Genomic DNA, 22740 nt, shown 5'->3' on the forward strand with positions numbered 1-22740 from the left:
TCCTTGCACCATCTATTTGCTTGTTCATAGGCTAGCTGTTTTATTAATGGCATTGCTTGTTCTGTATTCCCAAAAACTCTGGTAGCTGTTTGAATAAGCCTATCTACAAATTCAGCGTAAGGTTCATTAGCTCCTTATATTACCTTAGATAATTGACCTTGTAAATCTCCATGTCATTGTAAAGTCTTCCATGCCCTATCTGCATCTGCAGTAATTTGTGTGAGTATGGCAGGATCATATGCAATTTGTTGCTGCTGACCCTCATTAGGTCCCTTTCCCAACAACAGATCTAGATTTCTCTGAGGATAACCAGCTGTTGCATTTTGCCTAGTCGTCTCCATGCAATATTCCTGATTGGCAACCTTCCATAACAGATATTGTCCTCCATTTAACACAGCTTTGCACATACTAGTCCAATCTGCTGGTGTCATGTCCAAGTTGGTAATGGATTCTACCATACTTACAGTGAAGGGTTCTTGAGGACCATAGATTGTTACAGCCTCTTTTAGCTGCTTCACTGTTTTGAAATCTAGAGCATGGTGAATTCGCTGCCCTCCTGTCCTCTCAAATACAGGGCATGCTAATCTTTGAGGTCCTGTCTCAGGCTCCCATCTATCAACTATGGTGGTTGGGGGCCACCCAGCATATGTTGTCTCCCTAGGTGGAGCTGTTGGTTGTACACTTATGCCTTCTGGTGATAGAAAGGTGTTAGTAGCAGCCTCCTGTTGTAACTTCTCTCCTGATAGCCCTTCCTCCTTTAAACTTTCTTCCTCTGTCTGACTAGCTCGAAAGACCTTCTGTTTTACTTGATCTAACATGTCTTCTACCATAGTCTGAACTGAAGGCTTTGAACTAGGCAAACAAAATCATATCATCATCCACAATGGCAATGTGCTAACTGGCAGAGTTCCTGGGTTTTTCTTTTCCCTCTCCCTTAAATCTCTACCATGATGGTCCCATTGTGATATATTCAACAACTCCTCCTTAAAAAGCCAAGGGCTACATTTTTGTATTGTATCAACATATGCCCTAACTGTTCTTGGTTTTACTGTGGTGCCTCCTTCCTCTAGCAATTTACTTAACACTCTTTTGGTTTGTTTTTTTACTAATTTCTGATCTCATATTTCTACTATAAATATAACGCAACCCAATAAGATATCACAAAACAAAACCGAAACAGAATGAAACAATAACGGAACAAAACTGCATTGTATCAATTTTCCTATTTTCTTGAAATGTATATTTGTGGTCTATCTTTATCTCTTCCTCAAGGCCAAACAACTTTTCTAGCATCCTATTTATTTCTAGGGGCAGGCAGCTTGAAACAGAAACGTAGCAAATCAAAACAAGAACACATTTCTTTTTTGAAATGGTCACCCATTCTCTCACCCTGCCCTCAGGGGCGAGAAACTTCACTTACCCCCAAGCTTCAGGTGTCCCCTGCATGGGCCACCAAATGCTGAAGTCTGGCTAGGCACAAAATAACCGAGCTGCCACAAGGCACTTGTAGGTTCAAACAAGAACTACTTTATTGCCAGAACTCCACCAGAACACTCCCCAACTCCTCAGAAAACCCGCGAGAACCAACGGGAACTCCATGAGAACTCAAAAGTAGCGGGCACTCGAGGTAGCAGGAGCCGCCCCACTGCCAGACAGCAGAGGTTTATATATACAACTGAATACGCTGGCGTTACTTCTCAACCACTCCTTCTGGCAAAATGCCAGGTGCCATCCCGACCTGGTTGTGGCTCTCAACATCATGTGATACTGGGGATTGAACCCAGGGCCTCACATATGCCATGCAAATGCTCTACCACTGAGCTATACCCCATCCTTTTAAAAATCTTCCATACTGGCCTTGAATTTGCAATCTCCCTGCCTCAGCCTTTTGAGTAATTAGGATTCTTGGCATGCAATACCACACTCGGTAAAAATTTAATTTTATAAATTCCATGCTATCAATATTTTCTTCTGCCAATTTAATTTTAGTATTGTGTGTTAAAACTCATCACCAAGGGCTAGGGATATAGCTGAGTATTATAGCTGAGGTTATATGTAGCTGAGGTTGTCCAACATGTGTGCAGCCCTGCATTTGATCCCCAGTTCCAGAAAACACACACACACACACACACACAGTTACCACTCTCTAAGATTACATGGATTTTCTTCTGTTTCTGTTTAAATTTTTTTTTTCTCAAATTTTAGTTATGGACGATTCTGAGTCAAGTTTTGTGGAAATTTCGGTTTGCATATACATTCATTTCACTGAATATAGTTTCCAAAAGCTTGTTCAATCAACACTTTTTGACATAGTGTTTAATGAGTTTCATTTCCATTTGAATTTCCAAAATCATGGCCTTGAATAATCTGGATAGAGTACAGAAGTTCATCTATTTCCCAGGAATGCCAGAAGGGGACATAAATGCACCTCTGAACTGCAGTGTCCTGCACTGAGTCCCAGCAGCCACCAGAGGGCATGTCACCTTCCTGGACCCGGTGGTAACATGCTTCTGATATGGCGATGTGATAGGGCTAACATGTTATTTATATGCAGCCTCTAATGCTAATGCATTATCCATAGTGACTTTTGATACTAACGTGTCCACATGGGGTCTCTTATAGTAATATAGTGCCCATAGCTTTATTACATTCAGCCCTATCTTCTTTTAACATTAGTATAATGTCCACATTGTAGCCTCTAATGTTAATGTAATATCCATTTTAAACTACTATAACAGGTGCCCTGTGGACTTTAATACTAATGTAACATCTACATGATGAAATCTGATTCCAATATAAAACTGACCTTTGACTAATATAATATCCATACTACTACTGATATAATATCCATACTATAGCATATGAAACTCATAAAATAGGAGGGCGGCTTACTTCGCCATGGCGGTTACCCTCAGCCTATTGCTGGGCGGCCGAGTCAGTACTGCTGTCGCTGCCATGGGTTCGCCACCTGAGGGCTGGCGGGCTCAGGCCCTATGGATTCCAGGCTCAGACCGGATTCCAACTGGGAGCCAGAGGAGCGGGAGCTGCGGGAGGTAGAGAGGCCAGCTCCTTTCCCGCCCCAGCCTGAAGCTGGCCTTGGGCCTCAGCGCTTGGGGCCGCGCCCCCATACGCCAGGTGTCCTCCACTGGGACTCTAGTTTCTTCTTACCTGTTGTTAGCGGCGTTGCGACAGATGTTCAGCTCCCTTGGGACACAGGTTCTTTCGCTAGTGACGTATATTTCGTCACACTTTTAGATAGTTCAGCATGCTTACAGGCAATTATTGTTGTAGGTGTTAGATTTTTGGGTTGGTGCACAGAGTGGTGTTAAGCTGGCAAACGTGGCCCGTGGCCTTTACTGACACAAAAGAGGCCTGGGCTCTTGGTGATTTAGCCCGAGACTTTTCAAACACCCATCTTGCTTCCACGCATGGCTTCTGCCATTGGTTCTCTCCCCCAGCACCCTGAAAGGACAGAAAAAAGCAATTCAATTCCAGAAAATTCGGCAAATGGAGGCGCCAGGTGCCCCGCCCAGAACTCTGATATGGGAAGCCATGGAGCAGATACGGTATTTACATAAGGAATTTGCTGAGTCCTGGTCAGTTCCCAGGTTGGCTGAAGGTTTTGATGTCAGCACGGATGTTATCTGAAGGGTTTTAAAAAGTAAATTTGTACCCACATTGGAACAGAAACTGAAGCAGGATCAAAAAGTCCTTAAGAAAGCTGAGTTTGCCCACTCACTCCCGCAGCTCCAGGGCTCTAGAGATACCGTGAAGCCACTTGCTGCAGGCCACTCTGTATCAAACTCTTTGCTGATGCCAGGGGATGAAGTCTCATCTGAAGGTCAGCATCACAGCACAGCTTTGACAGTGATAGAGTCAAAACCTCACAGTACAAATGCATTGAGACAAAAGGGAAGGAATAAAGGAATCCAGGGCTTGAAGAAGGAAAGCTTTGTGCCTATCACTGCAGCCTTAGGTCATCAGAGAGAGCTGCAAAAATACTCCAATGATTGTGTAGGCACCAGAAGAACTGACAGTAATGGATTGCCAAGTGATGAGAAACTGGAAATGTTGAAGACAGGGGAGCTTCAGAACCAGAACTTCAGCAGCAAAGTGGTGCAGCGGGGATGGGAGTTCTTTGACAGCAATGGGAACTTCCTGTACAGAATCTGAGTTGGGGCCCAGCTTGTGGAGATGCATGTGAAACAGCTAGACTAATATATTTGGAGCTGCCAAGATTTCTTCATGTGGATATCTACTTTGAAATAGGAGGAATTTGATGAGCCTGGAATATGGACAGAAAGAGCTGCTTGGTTATTCAAGCTTCTTGGATCACTGCTTCCAGTCTGACCTGTGCATCTTCAGTATTCTCCTTTTTGCTTAACTTCTGTATGTTGAAAATCAGTATTGTTTCTGTGATACTTGCAATAATATGTTTGGGAGAAAGTGAAAAGTTTGCTTTCTGACCTCATTTCCTTCTTGATCATTGAACACTAACAGTTTTTGAGCTGCTTAGTAAAATGGTTCTTTTATTTTCCTTTGGTGCAAAAATAAAATGTAGCAGTTCGTGTTGCAAAAAAAACCAACCAACCAAACAAACAAACAAAAAACTAATAGAATAGCAGACCTGAAACCTATATCAATCATGACATTTATATCATAGCATATAAAACTAGTATAATAGTATAGTACAATAATTTGTAGCCTTTAACATTAATATTAATATTATATTAATGACCTCTCAAACTAATGTAATAGCTGCTCTTTGGCCTGCTAATACTAACATTGTATCCATAATATACCATCAAAAACTGGCATAATAGCTGCCTTTTGGCCTTTAATAGTAATATAGAACTCATAATACAGCATCTAAAACTGATATTATAGCTGCCTTGTGGCATTTGATACTAATATAATATTTATACTGTGGCCTCTAAAATTAATATAATAGTTTCCTGTGGACTTTAATGCTAATATGATAAAAATGCTGCTATTTTATTAGTTTTATCATATTAGCAGTATGGTACCTAAAATACCATAATAGATGCCCTGTGGTATTTAATAATAATAATATCCATACTATAGCATCTAAAACTAATATAATAGGTACCCAATTGCTGCCCCTGACCCACGTGGGCATCTGAACTCAAGGTTGCTCGTGTGAATTTCCAGGGACACCAAATAAAATGCAGACACACATTTTACCTTTAAACAAGTTTCAGGATGACTCCTCTACTCTTGGTCTCAAGCTCCCCAAATGGGAGAGTGAGGGAAAGTCATGAGAGGCTGGCGAGAGAGAGCGAGCACATTTGGAAGTGGGCTATTATTAGGAGGACCCTTATTCTTAGAAAGTTCCATCCAAAAAAGGTCAGAAGGGGCATGGTTACAAAGGACAGGTGAGTGTAATTCGACCCAAGGGGCTATAGGGTGACAAACCTATGTCTGAAGATATGTCCTCAAACTTCTGGGACCAGGGAAATGTATAGGTCACTATGAGATGTACTGATGGTCAAAGCTTCTCTGCTCTGGGACAGAAGACACAAATCATTCAGAGTGACCTCCCACACCCAGTGGTTTTAATACTAAAGATATATTATACCCTCTATAACTAATATAATGACATACTTGTGGCTTTAAAACTATTATAATATCCATACTAAAGCATTTAAAATAATTATAATAGTTGCCCTGTGGTCTTTATATTAATATTATAGTTATACTATAGCATCTAATACTAATATAATAGCTGCCTTGTGGTCTTGTAATATATTATAATCTTAATATGATATCCATACCGTTGCATCTAAAACTAATATAATACCTGAGCTGTGGCCTTTAATACTTATGTAATTTCCATACTCAAGCACATAAAACATATAGTAGCTGCCCTGAAACCTTTAATATAACAGCTAATATATTAGCTGTCTTGTGGTCTTTCATATTAATATGATATCCAAAATAAATGTAATAGTTGACCTTTATACTATATAATGTGCACATTATAGCATTTAATTCTAATATAATAACAGCTTTTTGGTCTTTTACAGTAATATGATATCCATAGCAAAACATCCCAATCTCACATAGTAGCTGTCTGATAGCCTTTCATACTAATGTAACATACATACTGTCTCATCTAATATAATAGATTTCCTGTGTTTTTAATATTAATATAATATCCACATATAGCATCTTAAACTAATTCATGTACTTTTGCCTCTAATACTAAAATGGTGTTCATACTATAGCACCTAATGCTAATATAATAGCTGACCTGTGTTCTTTAATTCAAATGTGGTATCTATACTACAGCCTCTAAAACTGATATAATAGCTGCACTGTGGCCTTTAATTGTAATATAAAATCCATAATACAGCACCAGAAACTGATATTATAGTGGCACTATGGCTTTACATACTAATGTAATATCCATACTGTGGACTCTAAAACTAATATAATTGCTTCCTGTGGCCTTCAATACTAACATGTTATTCTCTCTGGTACTTAAGGTATTATAATAGTTGCCCTGTGGTTTTTAATACTAATGACATACATAGTATAGCATTTAAAACTAATAAAATAGGTTCCCTGTGACCTTTTATATTAACACAATATCCAAAATTTAGCATCTAAAACTAATATAATACATGCCCTGTGGCCTTTAAATTTTTTTTAGTTGTATATGGACACAATACCTTTATTTTATTTATTTATGTATTTATTTAATTATTTTTAGGTGGTACTGAGGATAAAACCCAGGCCTCACATGTGCTAAGTGAGTGCTCTACCACTGAGCCACAACCCCAGCCCATAATTTGTTTATTTTTGTGTGGTGCTGATCATCAAACCCAGTGCCTCACATGTTCTAGGCAAGCACTCTACCTCTGAGCCACAACCCCAGCCTGCCCTGTGGCCTTTTAAAAATATTTTTTAAAGTTTATAGATGAAAAAATACCTTTATTTTATTTATTTATTTTTATGTGATACTGAGGATCAAACCCATTGCCTTATGCATGCCAGGCAAGTGTTCTACCACTGAGTGACAACCCCAGGCCCTGCCCTGTGGCCTTTAATATTAATATGACATAAAAATTATAGCCCCTGAAATTAATATATAAGCTGTCCTGTGCTTTCCAATACTGATATTATATCCATCCTATGGCTTCCCTCTGCCCTTTAATATTAATATAATAACCTTGTGATAGCATGTAAAAGTAATATAATAGCTTCCCTATAGACTTCACTATTAATATATCATCCATACTATGACCTCTAAATCTAATATAATAGCTGTCCTGTGGCCTTTGTTACTTATATGATCTCCATAATATGGCATAGAAAACTGATAAAATAGCTGCTCTGTGGCATTTACTATTAATATTATTTCCATATTATAGCATCAAAAACAGATATCAGAGCCATTAGAGGCCTTTAATACTAATATGACATCCAAACTATAGTACCTAAAATGAATATAATAGCTGGGCTGTGGCCTTTAAATCTAATGTTATATCCATACTATGGCATCTAAAACTAGTATAGTAGCTCCCCTGTAGCTTTTAATACTAATATGATATCCATGTTATGGCCTCTAAACCCAATGTAATAGATATTACATTGTGGCCTTTAATATTAATATGACACCTTTTCTATAGCTTGTGAAACCAACATAATAACTTAACTCTCTGGTGGATTTTAATATTTAATATATATGATATAGAATCTGAAACTGATGAACAGGTGCTCTGTAGCCTTTAACATTAGCATGATATGCTGGGGTTGAAGCTCAGTGGTAATGCACTTGCCTAGCATGTGTGAGGCACTGGGTTTGATTTTCATATAAACAATAATAAATGAATAAATGTCTACATGTAAATAAATAAATGAATAAAGGTCTATCAATAACTAATAAAAATTTAAAAAATATTAGCATGATATTTATATTATAATACATTAAGCTAGTATAATATTTGCTTTGTAGCCATTAAACTAATGATATTTATGCTATACTATTGAAATTAATATATCAACTGTCATGTTGACTTTAATACTAACATGTTATTCATACTTGAACACCTAAAAGTGACATAATTCTTGACCTGGGCCTTTAATATTAATATGATATCCATGCTAGAGCATCTAAAACTGATATAATGGCTGCTCTGAGATCTTCAAAACTAACAAAATATCCATCCTATAGTATTCAAAGCTAATATAAGAGCTGCCCTGTGGCCTTTAATAATATAATATAATACTAATATGATATTCATATTATGTCATCTTAAGCTGATAAAATAGCTGCCCTGTGACCTTTAATATTAGTATAATATCATTCTGTAGCATCTGAATTAATATAATAGCTGTACTGTAGTCTTAACCCTAAATTATATACATACTGCATCACCTAAAACAAATAGTTGCCATGATGCCTTTAATACTAATGTGATATCATACTAGTAGAACATCTAAAACTGCTTAGTGTAGCATCTAAAAGTGATATAATAGCTGCCCTGTATCCTTGAATACAAATAAGATATATATACTCTATCATCTAAAATCAATATAATATCTCCCCTGTGGTCTTAATACTAATATAATAGCTGTCCTGCAGCCATTAGTACTAATTTGATTACCTGTTTTGACATCTAAAACTGATAAGACAGCTGCCCTTTGGCCATTAACATTAATAAATTCTCCATAATGTAGCATCTGAATCTTATATAATAGCTGCCAATACTATTATGATATCCATAATACTATCTAAATATAGTATAATATCTAAAACTAATATAATAACTAAACTTTAGCCTTTAATACTAATGTAGTATGTTTACTGTAGCATTTTCAGTACTGTAAAAACTTCTCTGTGGCATTTAGTATTAATATATGCATACTGTGGCTGCAGAATAGGATAGTATAGCTCTCCTGTAGCCTTTCATATTAGTATCCATACTACAGCATCTACATTAATATAATAGCTGCTCTGTGGCTTTAATATTGATGTAATGTTCATAATATTGCAAGTACAACTAATATAATAACTGCCCTGAGGTTTTAATACTATTACATTTTCCATACACAGCATTTAAAATTAATATAATAACTTCCCTGTGACCTCTAATGTTAATAAAATATCCAAACTATATCCAATGAAAGGCAAATGACACACTCGAGATGGAAATTCAACCAAGAGATTTTATTGGGGGGCTGCCTGAAGGGGAAGAAAAGGAGAGGAAGAAAGCAGCAGCGTGAGTCTGCAAGCTTCAGCTTAAGAAGGGTTGCTTTGGTGACGTGGTAGGTGCCGATTGGCATGGTGACTCAGGAACAGGTGCTGATTGGGACAAAACTGATATAATAGCTGCCCTGTAGTCTTTTATACTAAATTACTATCCACTCTATAGCATCTCAAGCTAATATAATATCTGCCCTGTAGCCACTAATGTAATACACATATGATTGCATCTAAAACTGATATAATAGCTGCCCTGTATCCTTTAATACCAATATGACATCCTTATTATAGCATCTTAAATTGATATGATAGCTACTCTGTGGCCTTTAATATGATATCCATTTAATATGATATCTATAATATAGCATTTAAAATGGATATAATATCAGTCCTATGGCCTTTAGCCTTAAATTTAATAAAATCTCTATACTAAGTCTTCTAAAAGTAATATAATAGCTGCCCTGTGAACTTTGATACTATTATGATATCCAACTATAGCATCTAAAGTTAATATAATTTAACTAAATGCCTACAGCTCTGGCCTTTAATAGTAATATGATATCCAAACTATAGTACCTAAAATGAATATAATAGCTTAATACTAATAGGATATATATAATATAGCATATAGAACTAATATAATAACTGAAGTTTTGGCTTTAATACATTGTTTTTGGTACTAGGAATTGAAACTAGGGGCATTTAACCCTATCCCCAGCCCTTTTTAAATTTTTTTATTTATTTTGATACAGGGTCTTGATAAATTGCTTGGGGACTCACTAAGTTGCTGAGGCTGGTCTTGAACTTATAATCCTCCTGCCTTAGCTTCTTAACTCACTAGGATTACAGGCATGTGCCACTGCCTGCCTGGACTTTAATACTAATACAGTGTGTATACTACAGCATCTTAAAGTACTGTAGGAGCTTCCTGTGATACTATTGTTAATATTATAACCATACTGTGGCCTCTTAAGGTAATATTATAGCTTTCCTGTGGCCTTTCATATTAATACAATATCCACATATAGCATCTAATGCTAATATACTAGCTGTATTATATTAGTTGTACTAGCATCTATGGCCTTTAATAATATCAACACCATGCCCCCTAAAACTGAAATGAGGGTTGGGGATGTGGCTTAAGCGGTAGTGTGCTTGCCTGGCATGCGTGCAACCCGGGTTCGATCCTAAGCACCACATACAAAAACAAAGATGTTGTGTCCACCGAAAACTAAAAAATAATTATTAAAAATTCTCTCTCTCTCTCTCTCTCTCTTTTAAAAAAACTGAAATGATATTGCCCTGTGGCTTTTTAATACTATATAACATCCATACTGAAAGAATGATCAAGGCTTGCTGTTGGAGAAAATGCCCGTTTACTGAGGCAGCTCTGCATATTTATAGAGCCGGGGATGGTCTGATGGTTGAAACAGTTAAACGGTTTTGGCAGCTGGCATGGGGTGCTTTCTGATTGGTGGGTAAGGATCATGTGAGTCAGCAGGACTCACCATTGGATGGCTCTTCTCAGGGGATGGGGAGGTTAGTCTTTGTAGCTGGGGGGACTCCCAACATTCCCCACTCTTTGTTATTAAATGAGAGTGGGCATCGACTCATTCTGGCTGCTTCTTGCTGAGATGGGGTGGTGTGGGAGAAAGAGAGAAGGGAAGTAAGGAGCCCCCACAAGAGGGCAGAGAAGACCGGTATCAATGAAGGTTCCTTGCCACCACAGATCCATGATGATGTCAGTCCATTTGGCATAGGTCTCGACTGGAAGTATCATCAGTAGCTAGGAGTTTGTAATTCTTGAGGAGAAGCTGGTTAAAAGCTTGATTAGAAATTTTACCCACCTGAGTCTAAATGAACTTTATGATACGGGGAAGGAACAGGCACAGGGAGTTTTTATAACCCAAATCTAATGGGGTCTCTGGGTCTGCAAGCTGCCTTGTTGGCACAAAGGGGGTTAAATATTCAACCTTGAGTGGGGGGTTGAGTGTTCAGCCTTGAGCGGGGGCTTGGGTGTTTGGGATTGAAGCAAACAGGTGATAAAGAACCAGACAGAGGGTTTGAGAAGCCAGGTCATTCTGCAGCTAACTTTGTTTGGCATGCCCTGCAGACCAGCCCAGCCTGTCCTGCACCTAACACCCTCAATTCCACTCTTTATTCCTAGTCCAATCTAGCTCCCTCCCCTCTCTATTAAGGCTGCTCTTCAAACTTTCTCCTACCTGGGTGTACCAGCTTGCTTCTTTCTTTTCCTTTCTCGAAGGTGGCCAAGGGAGGATGGTGGCCCATTGTTTCCGTATTTCCCTTTGAGAGAAGTCAGATCTCTCCAGGTTTTATGTGAAACACCTCAACTTTAAATACTGATACTTGAAATTCTTACAAAACTGGGAGGGTAAACAAAACACATATTTTCCTCCTTAGGCCCAGAAGGCAACTGGTAAAGTGCACTCTTATGATCACACTTATTCAGGGGTCACCATGCTCTGGACACCTAAGTGGATTGTCAGAAGGACAACACACAACTGTCCCACTACCGGCCAGATTCAAGCAAGTGTGGGGGAGTCTGGCTGGAGGGGGCCCTTAGGGTCACTTGCCTTGAATCTTCAGACATAGGGTGAAGAGAGAATGCAAGAGGGGCCAGAAATGAGAGGGAGCATTAACAAAAGTACCTAATGACAGGTGATGATCATTGGCTCTTCTGATGAAGGTGTAGGAGTGCCGGGCTTAAGCCTAGAAATATGAATCCATGGGGTAAGTTGGTTATTAGGTAGTCTGAGTTTGGCAGCCAAGGGAGTGCACATAATCACCTGAGCAGGACCCTCCCATTTTGGTCTTAGAGGGGGCTTTTCCCCTGGTGGGCAATAGTAAACAAGTTGACAGGTGTTAAAGAGGTAGGGTCTTGAGAGAGACTGTGGTCAGGAAGGAGGCAGTCTTGATAGTACCAGAGCTCAGAACGAAGATGGAAGAGGAGGGGCAGGCATAGGTTTCAGAGATGGGTAGGGGTTCTGTAGGCAGTCTGGGAGGAATGAGGGGACAGCCATACATGACTTAGAAAGGTGAGAGATTAGAAGGCTTCTTTGGCAAGGCCCTAATGCGCAATAAAGCCAAGGGGAGCACCTTTACCCAGTCCAGGCTTAATTCCATGGTGAGCTTGGTGAGGGTCTCTTTAAGGGACCGGTTGATCCTTTCAACCATTCCAGAAGCCTGGGGGTGGTAAGGGCAATGGAAATGCCAAGGGAGTGATAGCACATGAGCCAGTCCCTGAGTTATCTGTGAGGTGAATTCTGGGCCATTGTCTGATTGGATAGAAATGGGCATTCCCGAAACAGGGGATTATGTGAGTCAACTACCATAGAGGCCTGCTTGTTAGAAGTGGGAAAGGCTTGTTTTTTACTTGGGGGATGTTGGTGAAATCAATCTGCCAGTCTGCAGCTGAGGTATGACCGCTGGCCTGATGAGAAGGGAAAGGTTTAGGTTTTAATGGAGTATTGGTGTTGGTTCTCTGGCAGATCTGACAAGCGGAAGTGATCTGTTGTAGGAAGGTCTTATTGTGTGGGGAAAGGGTGAAAAAGGAGTGAAGAAAAGTAGTGAGACTCTGTGGACTAGAATGGAATAGAGAGTGAAGAAACTGGAAGAGTTGTTGGGGATCTTTGGGTCAATACCCAGTGGTAATGAAGAGTAGAGGAGAGGAGGTAAAGCTCTGTAGGGCGGCTGATCGGGCTGCTTGATTGGCCTTGGAATTCCCCATAGTAGTAAGGGAGGAGTTAGTTTGGTGGGCCTTGCAATGGATCATTCCCAGTTGGGAAGACAGCCTGGAGGCTCATAGTAGGTCAGAAATAAGTGTGGAATTGATGACTGCCATCCCTCTGGTGGTCAATAGCCCCCTTTCTTCCAAAAGGCTGCGTGGGAGATCTGTATATAGGGAGAGGGTTTTTCTCTCTGCTAGCTTGCATGCCCTTGTGGCAGCTATGAGTTCAGTTTGTTGGTTGGTGGTATTGGGTGGGAGAGGTTTGGCCTCTATGATGGATGAGAGGGAAAGGACAGCATTCCCTGCTACTTTAACCCCTTCGTATATAAAGGAGCTACCATTTGAGAACCAGACAAGGTCCGAAGAGGGTAGAGGTCTCTCAGAAATGATGGTAGGGCAGGGTAAAATCGTCTATAATACCTCCAGGCATTTGTGGATGGGATCTTGTGAGGGAGAAGATGGGAGGAGGGAGGCAGGGTTTAATGGGGAGCAGGGCTGAAAAGAGATGGAGGGATTTTCAAGGAGAAACAAAGAGGGATAGAACCCTGGAAGGAGGAAGTGACTGTAGCCCCTTGTACGTGAGAAAATCCTTTAGATGTTGAGGAGATGAGATGGTTAGCAGGGAGCCAAAGGTAAGCTTGTGTGCTTCTTTCTGGAGGTCATGGGCTGCTGCTAGGGCTCTGAGGCATGGGGGCCAGCTCCTGATGGTGGGGTCAAACTGTTTGGGTAGGTAGGCCACTAGTGCAAATGTGGGGCCATATTTCTGACCCAGAACACCCGGACTTTGTCCCTGTTTTTCAAATACATAGAGGGTGATGGGTCAGGAGAGGTCAGGGAGATGCAGGGCGGGTGCCCAGAGGAGGGTCTTTTTGTAAAGGGCTTCCCTACTGCTGAGGGTAGGGGTTCACCTTGGGGGCCCTCAGCTAGATTATATAGTGGCCTGGCGAGGAGGGAGAAATTCAAAAGTAATCCAGGCCCTGAAGTACCCAGCCAAACCCAAGAAGGAGAGTCATCTTTGGTCTTTGGTGTAGGTATAGACAAAATTAGCTGTTTTCTGTCTACTGTAATGGCCTTTTTCCCTTGAGAGATAGAGAACCCTAGATACATGCTATTTGGGCCTTTTGTGGAGAGGCCTGATATCCCTTTAAGGCCAAGAAATTAAGTAGGAGAACTGTGTCATCTGTTGAGCGCCCTTTGGATGGGCTAGAAGAATTTGTAGAGGTTTGCAAGAGGTGCAGAGAGCAGGACTGGATTGGAGCAAGAAGAAAGCCTGGAAATCCCTTAGAATGGAGGGATCCAGGGACCCAAAAAGGGGCCATCTTCCTTGGTTGTCTAAGGGATAAGTGGGCCAGGCCTGGGTGCTATATTTGATCCAAGAGGCATTGTAGGGGAGAGTTGACCAGCAGAGAGGACACATTACCCATGTAAGGAGGAGGGAAGAGGATGCAGAGAAGGAGGAGACTGATTTATTGGCAAAAGGGGTGCCCTTGCTAGAGCCAAAAAATCAGGAGTGCCTAAGTGGCAGGTTCGAGCTGCAGAGATTGGTCATCACCGAATACTGACAGTCGAAGCTCTCATCCTGGATGGAGCCGGAGCTGTGGGAGACCTTGGCCAAGGCTTTTCAGGACCCCTCCTGGAGAGGCTGGATACTCCTAGGGCTGGAAAGAGGGGAGAAAAAGGGGAGGGTAAGCGTCTCTGTAGCGGCTGAGTCTTAAAGATGAGAGGACTAGGACTTTTGAATCTGCCCAAGGAAGGAGTCCCTGAGGCCACCACAGCCTTAAAGGCTGTGGTGAGGTGTTTTCCTCCCCGCAGGTGGGCAAAGAGATTTGCCAGACGATAATCAACAAATTGCAAGAGGGTGGATTCGGGGCACTGGGGGTGAAAAGATTGGAGGTTGGAGGCCAAGGTTTGTCCAAAGTGGTGTGGACTATCTTGAAATCCCTGAGGAAGGACAGTCTAGGTTAAAGGCAAAAAGATTTATCCTTTAAATCTATGACTGAGAAGTGGGTGGCAGTGTGGGGGATCTGAGACAGCAGGGTGTATGGGTTGGGAACCAAAGGATGTATGGGCCTAACGGAGGTGTTGATGAGTTGTAGGTAGGACCCGTTGGGCTTTTTTTACCGCTAGTATGGGAGTAAGGGGAATGAGCAGGATGGAGGTACCCCTTGCTAAGAAGGTCCTGAATAATAGGTTGTAGGCCCAGAAGAGCTTTTGTGGACAGGGGGTATTGAGCCTGATTGGGGAAGATGTTAACTGGTGGGCAGGAAATGGTGGAGGGGGTGTGGGTATCCCATACAATCGGGTCAACCAGGTTAGTATGGTATTTCATGTCAGCCTCACAAGTGGAGCAGAATGGCCAGTCTTCTGCCAAAAGGGCCTGAAAAGATGAACAGGCCAATTCTGGGGCCTGACTGATGCCAGGAGCCCAGATGTTGATTGTTGTATTGAATTTAGAGAGAATATCTCGGCCGAGCAAAGGAACTGGACATTGGGGCATAACTAGGAACATCTGAGAGAATGGGAAGTTGTCTATGGAACAGAGTAATAGGGGAGTCTTTCTTGGATAAATGGTCTTTCCTCCTACCCTGACAATAGGAGAGGTGGACGGCACTGTTTGCCCCTAGAATTCTGTCAGGACTGAGAAGGTATCCCTGGTGTCAAGGAGAAAGTCAACCTTGTGCCCATCCACCTGAATCCATACCCTGGGTTCCTGTCTCGTTACAGCAGGGGACAAGGACTCAAGGTTTCGTCAACTGATTGCCATGCCCAGAAGGTCAGAGGGTTCCCTGGCCATAGGCCTCCTATGGGATCTAGGACAGTCAGAGCCCCAATGACCTTGTTGTTGACATTTAGGGCATGGGGTACCCAGAGTGCATGGTGCAGGGCATGCCCTGGACCAATGTCCCTCCTTGCCACACTTGAAGCAGGCACCAGGGGGGTTTTCGGTGATGGGTGGTGACCCGAGGAAGCACCCTGCAGGGCCTGGGCAAGCATCTGAAATTTCTCAGTCTGGGGGAGGCAGGGCCTTGTTCAAGCTTTTTTAGTTTGGCCCAGATGTCGGGGTAGCTCTGCGAGAGGAAATATGTCATAAGGAAATTGACGGCCATCTGGGGTTTTGGGATCTAGGTTACTGCTGAAGGGCTTTCGTAAGCCAATCCAGAAATTCCGATGGGGTGTTTTGTAATTTTTGGAAATTGACAGCCTTACATGCTGCTTTTTTGAGCCCAGCAATAATACATGTAGAGAATTGGTCCCTACTCTGTATGCCAGCTTGTGTATTATAATCCCCAGTTGGGAGTTTGATCTGGGGCAGCAAGTGGCCCCAGAGGGTGATTGGGATTAACTCGGTGAGTTTCATCGGCATGAGCTCTGGCAAGTTCCCAGACTCTGGTAAATTCCTCAAGAAGGAGAGTATTAGCCAATAACATATAAGTGAGGCTATAAGCCTGGAGGACCCATTGAAACTCTCTTCTGTGGTGAATGAGCCCAACCTTCGCTCAAGTCGTGTGAGGTCATTCATAGAGAATGGGACATGTACCCAGATAATGCCCTCAGGCCCAGCAACCTCTCTTAAGGGGGCCATGGTTTATGGGACTAGGGAGCAGGGCCTAGTTTGGGGGGAACTAAAGGTGTCGGCTGAGTCAGGGGGAACACCTGAGGGGCTGGACAGAGCCAACAGGGGAGGTCGGTAGGGAGGGGGTTCATCTGCTGAATAGGTCGGGGTGAGAATGAAGAAGAGAAAAAGCCTCAACATAGGGGATCTCCTTCCACTTTTTTGAGCACTCACAGAAGTTAAACAGATCTCTGAGCATTGTGGGATCTAGGGATCCTCCTGGGGGCCATTGACTTTGATTGTAAGGGGGAGTCTGCAGGGAGGGAATAAGAGGCCCCCATAGGTCAGGAGAGGGACAAGGGAGGGAGGGAGAGAGAGAGAGAAAAGTGCCTGTTCTTCCACCCCTCAGTACCTCCTGCTCACTAACTGGGTTCCAGAGAGTCCACCATGACCATGAAGGTCATGGTGGGGTGCATTCTCTCCTCCAGATTGGGCATCAGAGGTTTGCTGGATGATCATGGTCTAAGCCCCTGCATAGCTCGTCTGAAGCTGGATACCCAATAGAGGAACTCACCTACTGAAGAACCAGGGTTGTGTGAGTAGCAGCACTTGAAAGAGTGGACAAGGATGGCAAGCCTTGAGAGAGGGGGGCCTCGAGCAGCGAGGAATTCCCCTTTCCGGGTTTGGGCACCAAAAAGAACGATCAAGGCTTGCCATTGGAGAAAATGCCAGTTTATTGAGGCAGTTCTGCATATTTATAGAGCCAGGATGGTCTGATGGTTGAACAGTTTAACAGTTTAATGGTTTTGGCAGCTGGCATGGGGTGCTTTCTGATTGGTGGGTAAGGATCATATGAGTCAGCAGGACTCACCATTGGATGGTGATGGGGAAGTTCTGATTGGTGGGTAAGGATCATGTGAGTCAGCAGGACTCACCATTGGACAGCTCTTCTTGGGGGATGGGGAGGTTAGTCTTTGGAGCTGGGGTGATTCCCAACACATACTACAGCATCTCAAATGAATACAATACCTCCTCTGTGATCTTCAATTCTTTTATGATATCCATACTACAGCATTTAAAACTAATAAAATAGCAACCCTGTGGCCTATAATTTTAATGTAGTATCCATACTTTATCATTGTAAATAATATAACAGTTGCCCTGTTGTCTTTATTTTTTTTATTTTTATGTGGTGCTGAGGGTTAAACCCAGGGCCCTGCACTTGCTCAGCAAGTGCTCTACCACTGAGCCACAACCTCAGCCTCTGCCCTGTTGTCTTTAATACTAACATCTATCCATAGTATAAACTCTAAAACTTAATACTTAGCTTCCCTGTGACCTTTAAGATCAATATAATATCTATACTATAACATCTGAAAGAAATATAATACATGCCCTGTGGCTTTTAATATTGATGTAATACCCATCCTATTGCATCTTAAGCTAATATAATAACTGCCTGTGGTTTTAATATTATTTGATATCCATAGAACAGCATGTAAAATTAATATACTAGCTTCCCTTTGGCCTTTAATGTTAATATAATATCCATGCTCTAGCTTCCAAAACTATTGAAATAGCTGCACAGTAGCCTTTTGTAACAAAATGATTCATTAATTAATAAAATAAAATAATGGCATTTCAAGTCAATATAATAACTAACTGCCTCATAGCTTTTAATACTAATGCAATATCCATACTGTTACTTCTAAAAGTGATATAATTCCCACTCCATGGCCTTCAATACTGATATGAGATTCATAGTAGAGCATCAAAAACTGATAAAGTGGCTGCCCTGTGTCCTTTAAGACTAATATAGCACTTAAAATTGATATGACAGCTGCTCTGTAGCCTCTGATATTAATATGATATCCATGATAGAGCATCTAAAACTGATATAGGGCCAGGTGCAGTGACACATGCCTGTAATCCCAGTGGCTCAGGAGGCTGAGACAGAAGGATCAAGAATTCAAAGCCAGCTTCAGCAAAAACGAGGTGCTAAGCAACTCAGTGAGACACTGTCTCTAAATAAAATATAAAATAGGGCTGGGATGTAGCTCAGTGGTCAAGTTCCTCTGAGTTAAATCCCTGGTACATGAAAGAAATGAAGTGAAATGAAATGAAATGAAAAATAAAATAAAATATAAGATAATAAAATAAAAAATAAAATAAAATAATAAAACTGATAAAGTATCTGCCCTGTGGCATTCATAGCTAATATGATATCTATATTCTAGCATCTAAAAGTGATATAATAGCTGTCCTGTTGTGTTTAATATTATTATTATGTTTATCCTGAAGCATCAAAAACTGATATAGTGCTCTGTGGCCTTTTGTATCATATGTTAAAAATAATATTGCATAGAAAACTGATATAATAGCTGCTCTGTGGCTTTTGCTTCTAATGTGATATCCATATATAGCATCTACAACTTGCATAACAGGTGTCCTGTGGCCTTTAATACTAATATACTATTCATACCGTAGCACCTGAAAATAATAAAATAACTGCATGATGGTGTTTCATGCTAGTATGATATTTATAGTGTAGAATATATCACTAATACAATAACTTTTAATACCATTATGATATCCAACTATAGCTTCTAAAACTGATATAGTAGCTGCTAATAGCTTTACCAGTCACTTTATTTTTTGGGGGGGTGGGTATTGGAGATTTAACGCAGGGCATTTTACTACTGAGCTACATACCCAGCCCCCCACCCCCCACCATTTAAAAAAATTTTTTTTAGTTGTATATGGACTCAATACCTTTATTTGTTTTTATGTGGTGCTAAGATCAAACCCAGTGCCTCACATTTGCAAGGCAAGTGCTCTGCCACTGAGCAGCCCCAACCCCCACTTTAAAAAAAAATTGAAACAGGGTCTCACTAAGTTGCTTAGGGCCTCGCTAAGTTGCTAAGGCTGGTCTTGAACTTGTGATCAGTCTTATATTTAAAACTAATATAATAGCTGTCCTGTGGTGATTATATTATAGATTTTACAACTAATAAAATATGCTCTTTCATACCAATGTAATACCCATATTATATAATCTAAAACTAATATAATAGCTGCTATGTGGCCTTTTATATTAATATAATACTCATAACATGTAACATTCATACTATAGTATCTGATAATAATATAATAGCTTTCTTCTAATATTTATAATTTATACAATATAGATATTATAGATTTTAAAATTAATGTAACAGTGCCCTGTGAGCTTAATTTCAATATAATATCCATACTATGACATATAAAACTAATATAAGAGCTGCCCCATGATCTTTAATACTAACATGATATTCACACAATAGCATTGAAAATTGATATTATTAGTGCCCTGTGGCTTTTAACATTAATATAACATCTTTAGTAGAGCATCTAATGCTGATATAATAGCTGTCCTGGAAACTTTAGTGTTCATATGATGTAGATCTTACTGCAACTAAAACTAATCAAATCACTGACTTGTTTTTTTTTTTATTATTAACATATTGCCCAAACTGTGTCCTGGAAAACTAATATAATACATTTTCTGTGGCCTTTAGCATTAATATGATATCTACATTGTGGCCTCCAGAACCAATGTAATTGTTTCAATGTCACTTTCATGCTAAATGATGCCCATTAGATAGCATCTACAACTAATGCAATAGCTGCACTGAGGCCTTGACTTGAATGTGGTATCAATACCATGGCATCTGAAATGAATATAATACTTGGCCTGTGGCAAGTAATAATAATACAATAGCTGATCTTTGCATTCAATTATATTCATACTGTGAGTTCTAAAGCAAATATAATCTGTCCTGTGGCCTTAAATATGAATATAATATCCAAACAATAGTATCTAAAACTAATATAATAACTGCCTTGTGGACTTTAATACTAATTAAATGTAATGTTCATAATATAGCATTTAAAACTTATAACATGTAAATTTGATATAAAAGCTATGCTGTGGTCTTTAATACTAATATAACATTCATACTATAGTATCAAAAACTGATAAAATAGGTGTTCTGTGACCTATACTTATTCCCATAATACACCATGTAAAACTAATGTCTGCCTTGTGGATATTATGTTAATATACATACTATAGTATCTAAAAATATAATATAATATAATAAATTTACAATTATATGATAGCCACACTATAATACTTTAACAGTAACATGATATACATATTATAGTATCCAAAATAAATATAATACCTGCCAAGTGGCTTTTAACACTGATGTAATATCCATACTATAGCATTTTTTATTAATATATTAGCTGCACTGTGGCCTTTTGTACACATATGATATCTAAATATAGCATCTAAAACTAATATAATAGATTCTTTTGGTTCTCTAACTATGATAATATTCATACTATTGCATCTAAAATTGATATAATACTTGCCCTGTGGCCTTTAATATTAATATAATTTCTGTAGTGTAGCATCCAACAGTAATATAACAGCTGCAAAAAGCTGCACTATGGGCTTTCTGACTAGTATATATTTCCATTGTATAACATCTAAAACTAACGTAAGAGCTGCCCAGTGGCCTTTGAATTAAGTTAATATTAATAGCATAACATCTTAAACTATTATAATAGCTGAACTTTGGCTTCAAGACTAATATAACTTGTTAATATAATAGCTCCTGTTGCCTTTGATACTAATATAATATCCATACTATTTGTTCTAAAACTGATACAATAGCTTCTATGTGCCTTTGAATATTAATGGAATATCCATGCTGTTGCATCTAAAACTAATAAAATATCTGAGCTGTGGTCTTTAATACTAATATGATATTCTTATTATATCATCTATGGCCTTCAATATTAATATGATATCCATATTTGAAAATTTAAAACTAATAGTAATGTGATACCAATATATAGTACCTAAAACTGATCTAGTAGCTTCCCTGTGGCATTTAAGTTTTTTATATTCATCCTGTGGGCACTAAAATTAATATAATAGCTGCCTTATTGTCTTTAATGCTAATATGTTGTCCATACTAGAGAATCTAAAGTGACACAGTAGTTTCCCTGACCTTTAATACTAATATAATATCCATACTAGAGCATTAAATGTAATATGATAGTTGCCATGTGACAATATTAATATGTTATTCATACTATGGCATCTTATATTAACATAATATCTGTAGTATGGCCTTTAATACACATATAATAGGTGTACTGTTATCTAAAACTGATGTAATATCTGCCATATTTAAAGTTAGGTAGTCAGTGTAGTTAGGTAAATCAAGTCTAATATCGACTAAGATCCAAAATGGAGGCCATGTTGAGAATGAATTCCGGGAAAAGCTGAACAACTCTTGGAATATTAATGAAGTCCGGGAAAAGCCCAAGGCCCAGATCCCATCCCAAAGAAGTGTTAATGAACAGCTCCCAGCAAACTTGAAGATGCTGACTCAAAAATCCTTCCTGCCCAGATTACATCTTTGGCCCACCTGTGTCCCACTTTTCGGGCCTTCCCACCTACATTCCATCACTGAAAAAAGTATAAAAAGGGGAACACATTTGCCCTTCAATGGATTCCATCTCTTGGGTCCCCTTCTTCCTCTGGGAGAAGTCTTTTCTGCTGTCCTTTAATAAAGCCTCTACTTTCTACTCTGATCTTGCCTCAGCATGCTTCTCTGGTGTTATTTCTTCAACATTGGGGAAGCAAGGACCTGTCACCGGTCAACAGCGGTAACATATTGGAGGTCCCACCGAGATTCTACACTGAGGTAAGCACCTCTCTATGCACCCCGTGTCTGTCTGAGGTGCATCTTTCTCTCTTTCTTTCTGGAGGGTAAGGTGGGCACCCGACGGCTACTTAAACACAATTAGTGCAGCCGCCGCTCTTCAAGACTTGGGTGAGAGGTTTCCCGACCTAGACACTTCTCAATCACCTATTCAATACAGAGCAGGCATGTTGGGTTTTGCCAAAGCTGCTTCCAAGTTTTCTGTCTGGGCCTGGAGAGCAATTGGCATGAGTACACAGTGTCCCTAAATCCCGATCTGCCTCAGATGCATGGAGGTGGAGAAAGGAGTTTGGAACAACTGAGGAATTCCAGTCTGGGCTACACTCAGATGTATTCCTAAGGTCCCTTTCTCTTGAGCCCTCTCCCGACAGCCCTAAGGGGTATCTAGGGTGATTAGTAGATGAACGGCACTGAGGGAAAGCCC

General features: G+C 40.2%; 1 pseudogene; it reads left to right on the forward strand.

Moving 5' to 3' along the window:
* Positions 1 to 518: 518 nt before the first annotated feature.
* On the forward strand, positions 519 to 4582 carry LOC124078586 (neugrin-like; annotated as a pseudogene).
* Positions 4583 to 22740: the final 18158 nt, after the last annotated feature.

The sequence above is a fragment of the Marmota monax genome, unplaced genomic scaffold (genome assembly GCF_021218885.2).
Source record: "Marmota monax isolate L192 unplaced genomic scaffold, Marmota_monax_Labrador192_F-V1.1 WCK01_AAM20220418_F8-fsc00009, whole genome shotgun sequence".
NCBI classification, from domain to species: Eukaryota; Metazoa; Chordata; class Mammalia; order Rodentia; family Sciuridae; genus Marmota; species Marmota monax.